Genomic DNA, 14051 nt, shown 5'->3' on the forward strand with positions numbered 1-14051 from the left:
TAGCCCTGGGGTCGTTGGTGTGAAATGCCCCAACAAGGCTCTGATCCTGCAATCAGCCCCCTCTGCTGGTGTGTGGGGTGTCACTGGGGCATCACATGGACATCAGCTTCCCCTTGTCCTGCTCAGCTGACAGAACTGCGTGTCTATGGAGTGATATTTAGGCTTGGCAGAATTCATTTGATTTAATATGTAATTTTGACAGATAAGATTAAAATTTATTTGTAAGTTTTTTTTTATTTATCTATTTAAACGTTCAAAGTTTCAGTTTTTATCAATATTATTGTTCACAGTTGTGGGAAATTGGGGTGGGTTCAGACAATATTTTAGTCAGACAATAATTATTTTAGTACAGTGGACACCGAGATTCAAAAACTTAAAAAGTGTAATTGTTAAAATACAAATTGTTAACATCTCTTATCAAAACATGAGAAGTAAATCTCCTTAAATTACAGTCTAGTAAGTTCTCAAGCAGCATTTTTCTTACTGTTCCTATTTGTCAACTTCAGTTCTTATCAATGGAAATGTTTTTTCATCAGTTTGTGTGCACAAAGTGAAATAAACATTTACTGAGATCTACCGAAAAAATCTAATCCTTCTGAGTCTAGGGATATTCAATTCACAGGCCAGAAACTTGGTTAAACTTGAATCAATGTTTCAAAGGCCTAATTCTGACATAGGCTAAGGCAGCTCTGCCTCAGTGTAAAGGAGGCACAGTATCAAAAGTGTTGCCAACATTCAGGATTTAATAATGAGTCTCATGAACATAAGAATGGCCATACTGGGTCAGACCGATAGTCCATCTAGCCCAGTATCCTGTCTTCTGACAGTGGCCAATGCCAGGTGTTTCAGAGGGAATGAACGGAACAGGGAATCATCAAGGATCCATCCCCTGCCGCCCATTCCCAGCTTCTGGCAAACAGAGGCTAGGGACACTTCAGAGCATGGTTTTGCCTGATGTTTGGTGTGTTTGTTAAAGCCTCAGCTGCTGGAAGCATGTGACAAGGTGAGACTCTTGGCTTCTGTTTCCTAAACAAAGGAAGTTTCTTGGTTGCAGAGAAAAACTATAAAAAGGTCTAAGTGCAGCCTAAAGGGCTAAGAAGCCAGAAGGCAAATCAAAAGAACTCATTTATTATGTTTTTTATTTTTATGTCTCATAAAAGGCAGTTGCATCATTCTGGGGGTCCTGACTCATGATTTTCAAAAGTTTGGGGTTGGCAATCCTGTGCCACTGAGAACTCAGGCCTTAAATCTCTATCTGCTACCCCTGGAGACCCCCCTAATTTAGTGTCATTATTTATCTAAAACAGAAGAGGGGATAGAAAGGGAAGGAGACAGAGAGGGCAAAGTGTGGGAATGAGCATGGAGCCAGGCTGTGGGCCCAGGCAGCAAATGAGCACAGCTCCCCTGTATTGGGGGTGAAGTAAAGAGATAAATTAGAATGTTCATTTTTATATGTAGGTCCTTAGAGACTTTGCTGGAGATAAGAGGTCTGAAAACAAACTGATCAGTGCAAAGGCAGTACAGTCAGCACCACGTCATCCAAAATCCTGAAGTTTGCTGAAGAAAACACGAGAGTTTACTTCTAAAAAATTACATTCTGGATTTTTTGTTTGTTTCTGAGCTGCCATGTTCTCAACTTTTCTTCTCAGCCTTGAGAGCAAGAAATTGACCTTTGTTAAAGGGAGAGCTGAGATTGTCAGTTAATCACAGGATTCCAGGAGCTGAGGTGTTAAGAGAAACATCAGCTAGTGAAAGAGTCAGTGTGAAATCAGGAAAGTTTGTGACAACCCCTGTGTGATGTTTTTGTGAATTGATGTGACAGAACCTTATCTGGCCCCCATCCCTGTACTGTCTGAGCACCTCACAAACACCAATGTGCTTAGACTCATCATACTGCTGTGCAGAGACGACCCAACCTGCCAATGGTGTGTGGAGGGGTGCTGTGTAAGGTGCCTCCTCACAGCCCGTCCTGGCTACCTGCCACACAGGAATAGAAGCAGCTGTGATGCAGGTGGGCAAGAGGGGACAGGGAATGAGTAGACTCTTGGTGCGCACATGCCACATCATCACAGTGGGTAGTATGAGAACCAAATGGTTAATTTAGAGGGTGCTAATTAGGTTCCTGAGTGGACTGGCTGATATCTCCCCAGGTCTTAAAGGAAAGATGTGACACCTGTCATGATGTGTTCAGATTTGCTGATGGGCGCATGTTGAATAGTTTTTTTCCTGCTAGGATCTTTTGCAATTCAAGCCCAGGGTTGTGAGTTCAGTCCTTGAGGGGGCCATGTAGGGATCTGGGGCAAAAATCTGTCCGGGGACTGGTCCTGCTTTGAGCAGGAGGTTGGACTAGATGACCTCCTGAAGTCCCTTCCAACCCTGATATTCTATGATTCTATAAGCCACTCATCACAGGCCCTGCTGCCTCTGCCTACCCATGGGCTGCCCAATTGCAACCCTGCACCTATTTGGCCTATAGTCAGGCCTGCAGCCTGGGACTTTCCAGGCAGAGCTCCCAGCTCCTCTGGCTCTTTCCCAGCCCTGCTCCCAATCTAGGTGTCTTGCTTAGGTCCCTGCAGCCTGGTCCTTCTCCCTCTACAAGCAGAGGGAGATTGACTGGGCTTCTGGCTCACAGCCTCTTATAGGGGCCAGCTGGACCTGATTGGCTCATGGCCACAGCTGAGCCTACTTTCCCCAATCAGCCCAGGCTTCTTGCCCCAATCACAGCCCTCACCTGTGCTGTTTCAAACCCCGCAGGGCAGGAGTGTTCTTGCCCCAACCACAGCCCTCACCGGTGCTGTTTCAAGCCCCGCAGGGCAGGAGTGGGTAATAACCCCACTACAGTATGTGTCAGAGCAGGTGAGCTTGAGTATCTGGGGGATTTCACAGAAGAATAAATCCACCATCATGCCTCTGGAGAAGGATATTGCAAACGTGTTCCCAGTGTGCAGAGTAGAGAATCCCACTGACCCAGGCACTGGCTGCCATTTGGACCCAAGCTCTCCTGTTCCTCTTTGGAACCCGTTCCCATATCTGAAAGCTACTGTGACAATGCAGAGAGGAACGGGACTGGAGTCTTTCCATGCTGCTCTGAACTTCTTCTGAAGCTTAGAAAAGCTTGAGCAGGCCTCACTTCTCAAAAATTTTATTGTCAAAACACACAAAGAAGGAGGAGAAAATAATCGGTCTTGACAAGAGCGGGTCAGAACAGGGGATTTCCCTTCTGCCAACTTTTTTTTTAAATTTTTAATATAATGAGCCACATCCCCCCTCCCAATGCTTCCAGTGGGAGCATAACTCATCACTTCCTTCTTTATAAACACTGGGAATAGTTCAGCAGAATGAGGATGGATAATCTTGACTGAAATATCCAGTCAGTCTGTTTGGTTGTTGTGGTGGTTTGTTTGTTTGAAGGCCCGTGTGCTGTAGCTGGCAGTTGGAGGCTTAGCTACCAAGGAAGGTTTGAAAGCTTGAAGCCTCTGGTAATTGGCTGAGCCTTAACCAGTGGGAAGGGGCATTCACTCAGGCCAGGGCTTTATAAAGCTGCGCACAAGAGACCAGGGAGCTTAGCGAACAGGAGCTGCTAACAGGGAGTTTCGCAAGGGAGTTTGGAAGGGAGTTTGGAAGGGGACTAGGAAGAGAGTGGGGGTCCCTTGTCGGTCTCATCTGTGACCCTTTGGTCCCCTGAACCTATAAACCAAGCCACATCCAAAACCTTTCTGTTTAGAGCAGAGTGGACAGGGAGCTGCAGACGGGAATTTGAGAGAGTTTGACAGAGGGAGGCTTACGGTGGTTAGGAGGACCCGCAACACCTGTGGCAGCACTGCTTCTGTCTCCTCCACCTGCGCCTGTAGCCAGACAGAGCACCAAAGCATGGATGCTTTTACTCAGATTCTGGTGTGGGTTTGCAAAGACTGTAACTTGCAATTTCCACTTACTGATATCGAGGCTGGGGGTGGCATCCAATGTGAAAGGTGCCTACTGGTGGAATCTCTCAGGCAGCAGGTGGGAGAGCTACAGGAGGAGGTGGCTAGGCTGAGGAACATCCGTATCCATGAACAATTCCTGGACAGTATCCATGTGGAGACAGCTGACATAGCTGTCCCAGTTCACAGGACTACTGACACACCAGTGGAGGAGGAGATGGCTCAGGGTGGACACTGGCAGCTGGTTACTTCTGGAAGCAGGCATCACATAAAAAATGGAAACTAGGTCAGATTACAAAGGACGAATATAGGCAAATAACACAGGAATGCAGAGGCAAGATTAGAAAGGCAAAGGCACAAAATGAGCTCAAACTAGCTATGGGAATAAAGGGAAACAAGAAGACATTTAATCAATACATTAGAAGCAAGAGGAAGACCAAGGACAGGGTAGGCCCACTGCTCAGTGAGGAGGGGGAAACAGTAACGGGAGACTTGGAAATGGCAGAGATGCTTAATGACTTCTTTGTTTCGGTCTTCACTGAGAAGTCTGAAGGAATGTCTAATATAGTGAATGCTTACGAGAAGAGGGTAGGTTTAGAAGATAAAATAAAAAAAGAGCAAGTAAAAAATCACTTAGAAAAGTTAGATGCCTGCAAGTCACCAGGGCCTGATGAAATGCATCCTAGAATACTCAAGGAGTTAATAGAGGAGGAATCTGAGCCTCTAGCTATTATCTTTGGGAAATCATGGGAGACGGGGGAGATTCCGGAAGACTGGAAAAGGGCAAATATAGTGCCCATCTATAAAAAGGGAAATAAAAACAACCCAGGAAACTACAGACCAGTTAGTTTTACTTCTGTGCCAGGGAAGATAATGGAGTAACTAATTAAATAAATCATCTGCAAACACTTGGAAGGTGGTAAGGTGATAGGGAATAGCCAGCATGGATTTGTAAAGAACAAATCGTGTCAAACTAATCTGATAGCTTTCTTTGATAGGATAACGAGCCTTGTGGATAAGGGAGAAGCGGTGGATGTGATATACCTAGACTTTAGTAAGGCATTTGATACGGTCTCGCATGATATCCTTATCGATAAACTAGGCAAATACAATTTAGATGGGGCTACTGTAAGGTGGGTGCATAACTGGCTGGATAACCGTACTCAGAGAGTAGTTATTAATGGCTCCCAATCCTGCTGGAAAGGTATAACAAGTGGGGTTCCGCAAGGGTCTGTTTTGGGACCGGCTCTAGTCAATATCTTCATCAACGATTTAGATGTTGGCATAGAAAGTACGCTTATTAAGTTTGCAGATGATACCAAACTGGGAGGGATTGCAACTGCTTTGGAGGACAGGGTCAAAATTCAAAATGATCTGGACAAATTGGCGAAATGGTCTGAGGTAAACAGGATGCAGTTCAATAAAGATAAATGCAAAGTGCTCCACTTAGGAAGGAACAATCAGTTTCACACATACAGAATGGGAAGAGACTGTCTAGGAAGGAGTATGGCAGAAAGAGATCTAGGGATCATAGTGGACCACAAGCTCAATATGAGTCAACAGTGTGATACTGTTGCAAAAAAAGCAAACGTGATTCTGGGATGCAATAACAGGTGTGTTGTTAACAAGATAAGAGAAGTCATTCTTCCGCTTTACTCTGCGCTGGTTAGGCCTCAGCTGGAGTATTGTGTCCAGTTCTGGGCACCGCATTCCAAGAAAGATGTGGAGAAATTGGAGAGGGTCCAGAGAAGAGCAACGAGAATGATTAAAAGTCTTGAGAACATGACCTATGAAGGAAGGCTGAAGCAATTGGGTTTGTTTAGTTTGGAAAAGAGAAGACTGAGAGGGGACATGATAGCAGTTTTCAGGTATCTAAAAGGGTGTCATCAGGAGGAGGGAGAAAACTTCTTCACCTTAGCCTCCAATGATAGAACGAGAAGCAATGGGCTTAAACTGCAGCAAGGGAGATTTAGGTTGGACATTAGGAAAAAGTTCCTAACTGTCAGGGTAGTTAAACACTGGAATAGATTGCCTAGGGAAGTTGTGGAATCTCCATCTCTGGAGATATTTAACAGTAGGTTAGATAAATGTCTATTGGGGTGGTCTAGACAGTATTTGGTCCTGCCATGAGGGCAGAGGACTGGACTGGATGACCTCTCAAGGTCCCTTCCAGTCCTAGAGTCTATGAGTCTATGAAATGGGCCCAACCCGAGCCATTCGCGTCAAGAAGGGCTTGTTTTCTTGGGTTCTGGCTCTGGTCCATCTCTAGAAACCCTGCCCTTGTCATGTTTCTCATGATTGTTCCCATCTGCTGGTTGGTGCAATTTCCACAAAGAGGTCAATGACTTAATGGGAGCTGGGAACTGAGTTCCCCTCTCATGCTGTGAGGCAGTCTCTCTGAGTCAGGGCTGATCCTGGGTCTTTGCTGAGTCTCCCAAAGGAGGCAATTAGCTCATATGGATTGGCTGGGGGTATGTGCTCTGGTTTTTTGCACAAGATCTTGAGAAATGTCACTCACTCTTTTCACAGGGGTCGGAAAGTGGGCAGCTTCTGGACACTACTCTATTGGGCTGCTCTGAAGAAGGTTCCAAATGATTAAGGGATCTACCTCATTCCCTACCAGCCACTCCCTATCTACGATGAGCTTTCTGTGATAATCACAGTTGACTGTGGTGTGAAATGAGACCTCATTTGCTTCTCAGTGGCCAGTGTGGGGTTAAAGTCAAGAACTGTCACAGTTTCTCAGGACACTCTGAAACACCATCTATTCACAATCCTTGCCCCCATGTTCAGCTTTTGCCCAATGTCCAAAGACCATCTCAACAGCTCAGGAATTCAGGTAGCAATAGCAATTAAAACAAGCAGACTGTGCGGGTTTCCTGAGAGCCACCTATGGGGAGCACACTGCTCCGGTTATCCCCAGTGGGGCTCTGGAGTGGATTCAGGGGGAAATAACTCAACTGAATGGGCTGGATACATCTCTGCCGTGAATCCGTTTATTTCTGCAGAGTTACATCAGGAAAGCATTTGGCCCTCATGGGTCTATGGAAGAAAATATAATTGACTCTGCCATGCCCTGTGGAACTGTAATTGAAATAATGCGCCAAAGAATGTAAAATGACAAAACTGATTTAGCGTAGGTCCTAATCTTGACCTACATTTTTAGGGCCTTGGGATGACTACCAGGTGCTCTGCATCTGCTTGTCTTTCCCTCCTCCTGAAAGTTTCAGTCATCCCAGAAAGTGAATGTTTATATATTTAAGTAACAAAAATGTAAAGCTCTGGCAGTGGCTTCACCCTATCTCATCTTACTCTGTGCAAAGACCTTCAGCCATTTCCTAGAGGGGCCTTGAGAAATCTGTTCTGCGCCTCATATTAAATTCTTGATCTCTCTTAAGAGACTGACCAGTGTGCTGCAGATCCTTGCAGAGAATGGGCCAGTTTGTATGATATGTCCTTCTGCCTACAAGGAACTGACTGAGATGTTCAGTTCATTACAGCAGCCCACCCAAATCTTAGTGAGTAGGCCAGGGGCTCTTATTAGCACTTTGGTCTCAGTTTTCAAAAGTGACTGGAGATTTTGGGTATCCAGGGTGAGACACCTTTACTGGCTCCTGACCCATAGAAACTGCGAGAACATGGCCTCTGAAAATCAGGATCATTTCAGAGTGTCTTTTTCTGGGGGGTGCCCAGTTTGTGTCACCCCAAGTCACTAATAACTTCTGAAAGTTTATGGTAGCCCTCCATTCCCTGTGTTTATATTATTAAGGATGCAGCTCCTTCCCAGGGGTACATTTGCTGGGCTCAGATGGTGGAGCCCAAATGCCCTAGTGAAAGTCCCTGTGTCCATTGCAATCACTTGGGCTTCTCTAATTTGTGAGAAGACATGTTGGCATGACCATGTGTGTTGTGAGTTCTAGGTTTAATTCCTGGGTCTGCTGCAGACCCATTGGATGAATTTGGCCCCATTCACTTCTCCCTGAGTGCTTCACTCTGTGCATTGTCCCGTTGTAAGCAGTACTGAGGAAAGAAATCTGGGGCACCAAACCTTCCACCTCCTAAGCCCACATCATGAGAAGGGCCTTTTCTTTCCAGATATTTCCTACCTGAACAGTGCCTAGAGCAATCGCTTAGGCACCCAATCCCCTTCATTCGAAGCCAAGGGATATTAGGCCACATCTCATCTTTCATGACTTGAAATTGTTCTGCGGGATCCTTGTTGTTCGGAGCTGCAGTAGTTTCCTGATAGGTGACACTGTCATATGGCTGTGCCAAGGGTAGAGCTGGTTATGGTCTAGAGCAGGGGTAGGCAACCTATGGCACGGGTGCCAAGGGTGGCACACAATCTGATTTTCAGTGGCACTCACACTGCCCGGGCCCTGGCCACCGGTCCGGGGGGGCTCTGCATTTTAATTTAATTTTAAATGAAGCTTCTTAACCATTTTAAAAACCTTATTTACTTTACATACAACAATAGTTTAGTTATATATTATAGACTTGTAGAAAGAGACCTTCTAAAAATATTAAAATGTATTACCGGCATGTGAAACCTTAAATTAGAGTGAATGAATGAAGATTTGGCACACCACTTCTGAAAGGTTGCTGACCCCTGGTCTAGAGACACCTCTGTGTACTCTGGTCTCTTTGAAAGCACTCACCTCAGGTGTTGAACCTCTTGCCCTCATCAGTCTCAGGGAATCTCATGCTCCTCCCACTCTCAGACTGGGATCTAAGTACTCCACCCTGCATACCAACCGCTTATCACTCTGCAGCTCCAACTGAGTTTCCAGCTACTGGGTTTCCTCACTCCAGGAACCTGTGGCCAGTGAAACTGACCAACATCCATCTTAAAATAAAGTATTTTATTTAGCAATTAGAACAAACCTTTAACAATAGATTTCAAAACAACAAACAGCCTATGCACATCTAATCAAAGTTCATGCTTCATGGCTTCAGCTGCTTACCTACAGTGGTCAGGTAGGACTTTTCTCCCCAATGCACTACTGGTCTGATGGATTCTGTTCATCTGTCCCTCCCCCCCACACACACACCTCCAAATGCACACACACACCTTCTTCTGAAGCTGGAGCTGTGGCACTGGACGGGGTGGACCAATGTTGTGAGGTTGCCCAGAGAATCTCTTTTTCTAGATGCCTGGCTGGTGGGTCTGACTCATATGCTTCAAGCCCTATTGATCACCTGATTTGGGGTTCCTCACTTGGATTGTCAGGGACCTTGGGGATTTTCACTTTCCTGTGCAGCATGGGGTCCGGATCACCTCTTGGGTTCATTGGGGAATATGGCACCTTATCAATTCCCTGCCGCTGATGGGGCCTCAGACACTGGTGACACCTCAGTCTCTCCTGTTCTCGACCTGTGGATCTGTCATGGATCCACAGGATTGGTGCTACGCCCCCAGCTTTGGAACAGTCTCTAGTAGGAACCTCTTCAGTGTGTCAAACCCCGAGAGGTCTCGCTCTTCCTGCATAGGCTAAGTCTCACTGCCCCCTTGAAAGAACCTCTGGGGCTTCAGCCCTCCTGCTTCGCACCACAAGCTCTGTTCAGCAGATCCCCCTGAGCAGGCTCCTGGTAGAGACGTGTCCACTCTGCTGGGATTAACGCACCTCACCAAGCATTTGCAGTGACACTCGAACAGCGTTGTCAACAAAGTAGGGTCTGGCATGTGGCATAGGAGGTTTAGGTGAGCACAGAGAACTGAGGGTTAAAACACAGTTCATGTCCCTTCTGGTTAGCCCAGAGCCCTGCCCGGCTGTAGTGAACCCCATGGGTCAAGCTCTTTGTCTCTCTCCATCTTTCCTTGTTCCGATCCCGGAGGAGAGCCCTGACTTCTTCCAGCAGCCAACTCTTCCCCCCTCACTAGGTAACAATGCAGCATATAGGGGACACTGAGGCACACACGGGATTTATAGAAAACATTGCAAAAATTTCTACTTCATCACTGACTCACAACAGGTCAGTCTGCTGAAGTCTGAAACACTTTAGTCTTACCCATGTTATCGTGCTATATATAGTGGTAACCGGGTGTCGTACAGGTGAAAACAGATGATCTAATGGTCCCTTCTGGCCTTAAACTCTATGGAACTTTGACACTATATTTAGTCCCATCTAAACGTAAACTTCTTTGCAAGCTGAGTGTGATGGGTCCCTCTTGAGTGACAGGAGAAGACATGAACCAACACACATGCTCGTAGGAAGACAGGAAGCTTCTGAGGTCCAGCTTGGTCTCATATTCTCACTGTGATTCGGTCTCCCTCTTCCAGAGAAATCTGGAGGTTTTGAAAGCCCCCATACTCCCTGTGCATCTGGACCCACGTACGGTATTGCTCAATGGTGTGGAAGTTTCCTTCTGCCTCAGGAGGCTGGAGTATCCAGCTGTGGCATCTATGCCCCATTTTGTGTGTGCCATTCTCTGGGTGGTTGGACCCATTCAGCTTTAATGGCTTGCAATCACTGGTTTTGTGACTGTATCTGGCTTGTGGGGGAAGGTGTTGGAACTGTCTGATCTCTTCTCTTAGACCAACACACACAGCTCCTAAATCACATGTAGGGATACAGATTAACAAAGATCTCTTTCTAAATTATATATGTCCTATCTCAACCACAAAATATTGGCTAGATGCAGGAATCACTGGGGGAAATTCTCTGTCCTGTGTTATGCATTAGATGATCATAATAGTCCCTTACAACCTTGTAATCTATGAGGGTCTGAAATGGTCAATCAGTCATGGTGAAACATGAGAATGGCTTTATTCCATCATGTGTGTTATCTGGACAATCTCTAGGAGCAAGGGGAAAGGGATTAATTTTTTTTCATGTCAAATATCATTCCTATCATTTCCCCCAAAGCATGTTTTATCGCCTTGTTTCTGAGGCTGTAAATCATGGGATTCAATAGCGGTGGCATCACAGAATAGAACACGGCAGCCAGCAGGTCCAGATACAGTGAGGACATTGATTCTGGCCTCATGTAGGTGAACATGGTGGTGCTCATAAATAAAGAAAACACAGTCAGGTGGGGCAGGCAGGTGGAGAGGGCTTTGTACCTGCCGTGTGCAGAGGGGATTCTCAGCACAGTGGAGAAAACGTGAATATAAGACACAAATATGGAAATAATGAACATGGAGCCACAGACTGAGCAACAGACAAGAAGTAACATGTCATGGTCACGTCTAGTAGTACAGGAGACTTTTAGCAGCTGTGGGATGTCACAGAAGAACTGACCGAGCACACTAGACTCACAGAAGTGCAGCCTGAAGGTATCAACAGTAAGAAGCAATGAATAGATTGTGCTGCTGACCCAGCAACCAGCTGCCATCTGGACACATGCACTTCTGTTCACGATTTCTCTGTAACGCAGAGGAAGGCAGATGGCTACATAGCGGTCATATGCCATCACCGTAAGGAAGGTCATCTCTGCAGCAGCAAAGCACACAACCAAAAAGACTTGGGTGACACATCCAGAGAAAGAGATCCGTCTGCTGTTGGTTAGGGAGTTGGCCATTGATTTAGGGACAGTGACTGAGATGTAGCAGAGGTCTAGGGTGGATAAGTTTCCCAGGAAGAAGTACATGGGGGTATGAAGGTGGCGATCGAGGGTTATAACTGTAACGATGAGAAGATTCCCCATCAGGGCTGCCAGCTAAATGACTAAAAACACTGTGAAGTGTAAAATCTGCAGCTCCCGAACGTCGGAGAATCCCTGGAGAAGGAACTCAGACCTCGTGGTTTGGTTGGACATTTCCTGCCTGGGAGACACTCTACAGAGGGACAGGGGTTATGAAAGGAAGAAGAGAGAAATAAATATGATTAAAGTTATTACTCTGCAGGAAAAAATAATAATATTGGACTCTGAAAGGTGAAAGTGACTGTGTATTTTTTATAAATCTCCCTAAATATCATTTGCTTAGCCCTGTTCTACACTAGGAGGGAGAGTCGATCTATGTTACGCAGCTTCAGCTACGTGAATAACATAGCTGAAGTCGACGTACTTAGATTGACTTACCCTGGTGTCTTCACCGCAGTGAGTTTGCTGCTGCTCCCCCGTCCACTCTGCTTGAGCCTCTGGCAGCACTGGAGTACAGGAGTTGACGGGAGAGCACTCAGGGTCCATTTATCGCATTTAGACTAGGCACAATAAATCAATCCCCGCTGGATCGATCACTGCCTGCCAATCCGGCGGGTAGTGAAGACATACCCTTACCATTAGAGATATGGGAATAGTTTTCCGGCAGTCATTAAGATTGTCCAGTTTGGCCAATGTACATGGCAGAGGGGCATGGGAGACAGACCTGTCCTCGCTTACAGACAACCCCCCAACCTGAAGCAAATACTCGCCAGCAACCACACATCACTGAACAAAAATGCTAAACCATGAACCTATCCTTGCAGCAAAGCCCGATGCCAACTCTGTCCACATATCTATTCAAGTGACAGCATCATAGGACCTAATCACATCAGCCACACCATCAGGGCTCATTCATCTGCACATCTACCAATGTGATATATGCCATCATGTGCCAGCAATGCCCCTCTGCCGTGTACATTGAGCAAACTGAACAGTATCTACACAAAAGAATTAATGGACACAAATCTGACATCAGGAATCATAACAATCAAAAACGAGTAGGAGAACACTTCAACCTGTCTGGTCATTCAATGACAGACCTGTGGGTGGCAATATTGCAACAGAAAAGCTTCAAAAACAGACTCCAAAGAGAAACTGCTGAGCTGGAATTGATATGCAAACTAGATACAATCAACTTAGGCTTGAAAAGGGACTGGGAATGGTGAGCCATTACACACACTGAATCTATCTCCCCTTGTAAGTATTCTCAAACTTCTTATCAAACTGTCTGTACTGGGCTATCTTTATTATCACTTCAAAAGTTTTTTTCTCTTACTTAATTGGCCTCTCAGAGTTAGTAAGACAACTCCCACCTTTTCGTGCTTTCTGTATTTGTATATGTATCTCCTCAATATATGTTCCATTCTATGCATCCGAAGAAGTGAGCTGTAGCCCACAAAAGCTTATGCTCAAACAAATTTGTTAATCTCTAAGGTGCCACAAGTACTCCTGTTCTTTTTACCATACTTGTGCTAGGGCTGAATTTTGGCCAAATAGTTTCACTTGTGACTTTGCTGTTTGCAGGTTAAGAGGAACACGGGACTTGCCATCATGGATCAGAGACATGGTCTGTCTGGTCTCCAGCCACGGTCCGAAGCAGATTGTTCAGGGGAAGGTACAAGCTTCGAAGGAAACAGTTCTCCACATTCTAATTTAGAGGTGAATCAACTCACTGGCCAGATTCAGCTCTGAGGTATCCACCCAATGCTCACTTTGGCACCTTTTGATTCTGGTCAGGTTAAACAGCTATTCATTACTAAAAACACCATTCAGGAATCTGAGCAATTCTTATGCCTGTTTGAGCATGTGTGGGGCTGGTGTTTGTCACACAATAATACCACACACATGTAATGTAATAGCCCACATGGCCAGAAAGAATGGCCGGCGGTTAGGGTGCTTACTGGGGGCTTGGAAGACCTGAGTTCAATTTCCCTCCTCTGCAACAGACTGCATGTGTGACCTTGGGCAAGTCATATATTCCAAGGCCAGAAGAGACAATTGTGATTATCTAGTCTAACCTCTTGCATAACACAGGCTAGAGAACTGCAGGAAAATAATTCCTGCATCAGACCTTTGGGGAAAAAAAAATCCAGTTTTGATTTTAAAATTGTCAAGTGATGTAGAATTCACCATGGCCCTTGGTAAATTGTTCCAATGGTTAATTACCCCATTGTTAAAAATGTACACCTTATTTCTAGTCAGGTTTTGTCTAGCTTCAGTGTCCAGCCATTGGATCATGCTATACTTTTGTCTGCTGGATTGAAGAGGCCATTGTTAAGTATCTGTTCCCCGTGTAGGTACTTACAGACTATGACCACGTCCCTGCTTAACCTTCCGTTTGTTAAAAACTAAACAGAGTGAGCTCCTTGAGTCCATCACTATAAGGCAGGTTTTCCAGTCATTAATCCTTCTTCTGACTCTTCTCTGAACCCTCTTCAGTTTGTCAACATCTTTCCTGAGCTATGGGCACCAGAACTGGACAA

General features: G+C 45.6%; 1 pseudogene; it reads right to left on the minus strand.

Annotated features, from left to right (window-relative positions):
- Positions 1–10743: 10743 nt before the first annotated feature.
- On the minus strand, positions 10744–12054 carry LOC127042173 (olfactory receptor 14A16-like; annotated as a pseudogene).
- Positions 12055–14051: the final 1997 nt, after the last annotated feature.

Source organism: Gopherus flavomarginatus, unplaced genomic scaffold (genome assembly GCF_025201925.1).
Source record: "Gopherus flavomarginatus isolate rGopFla2 unplaced genomic scaffold, rGopFla2.mat.asm mat_scaffold_34_arrow_ctg1, whole genome shotgun sequence".
Classification (NCBI taxonomy): Eukaryota; Metazoa; Chordata; order Testudines; family Testudinidae; genus Gopherus; species Gopherus flavomarginatus.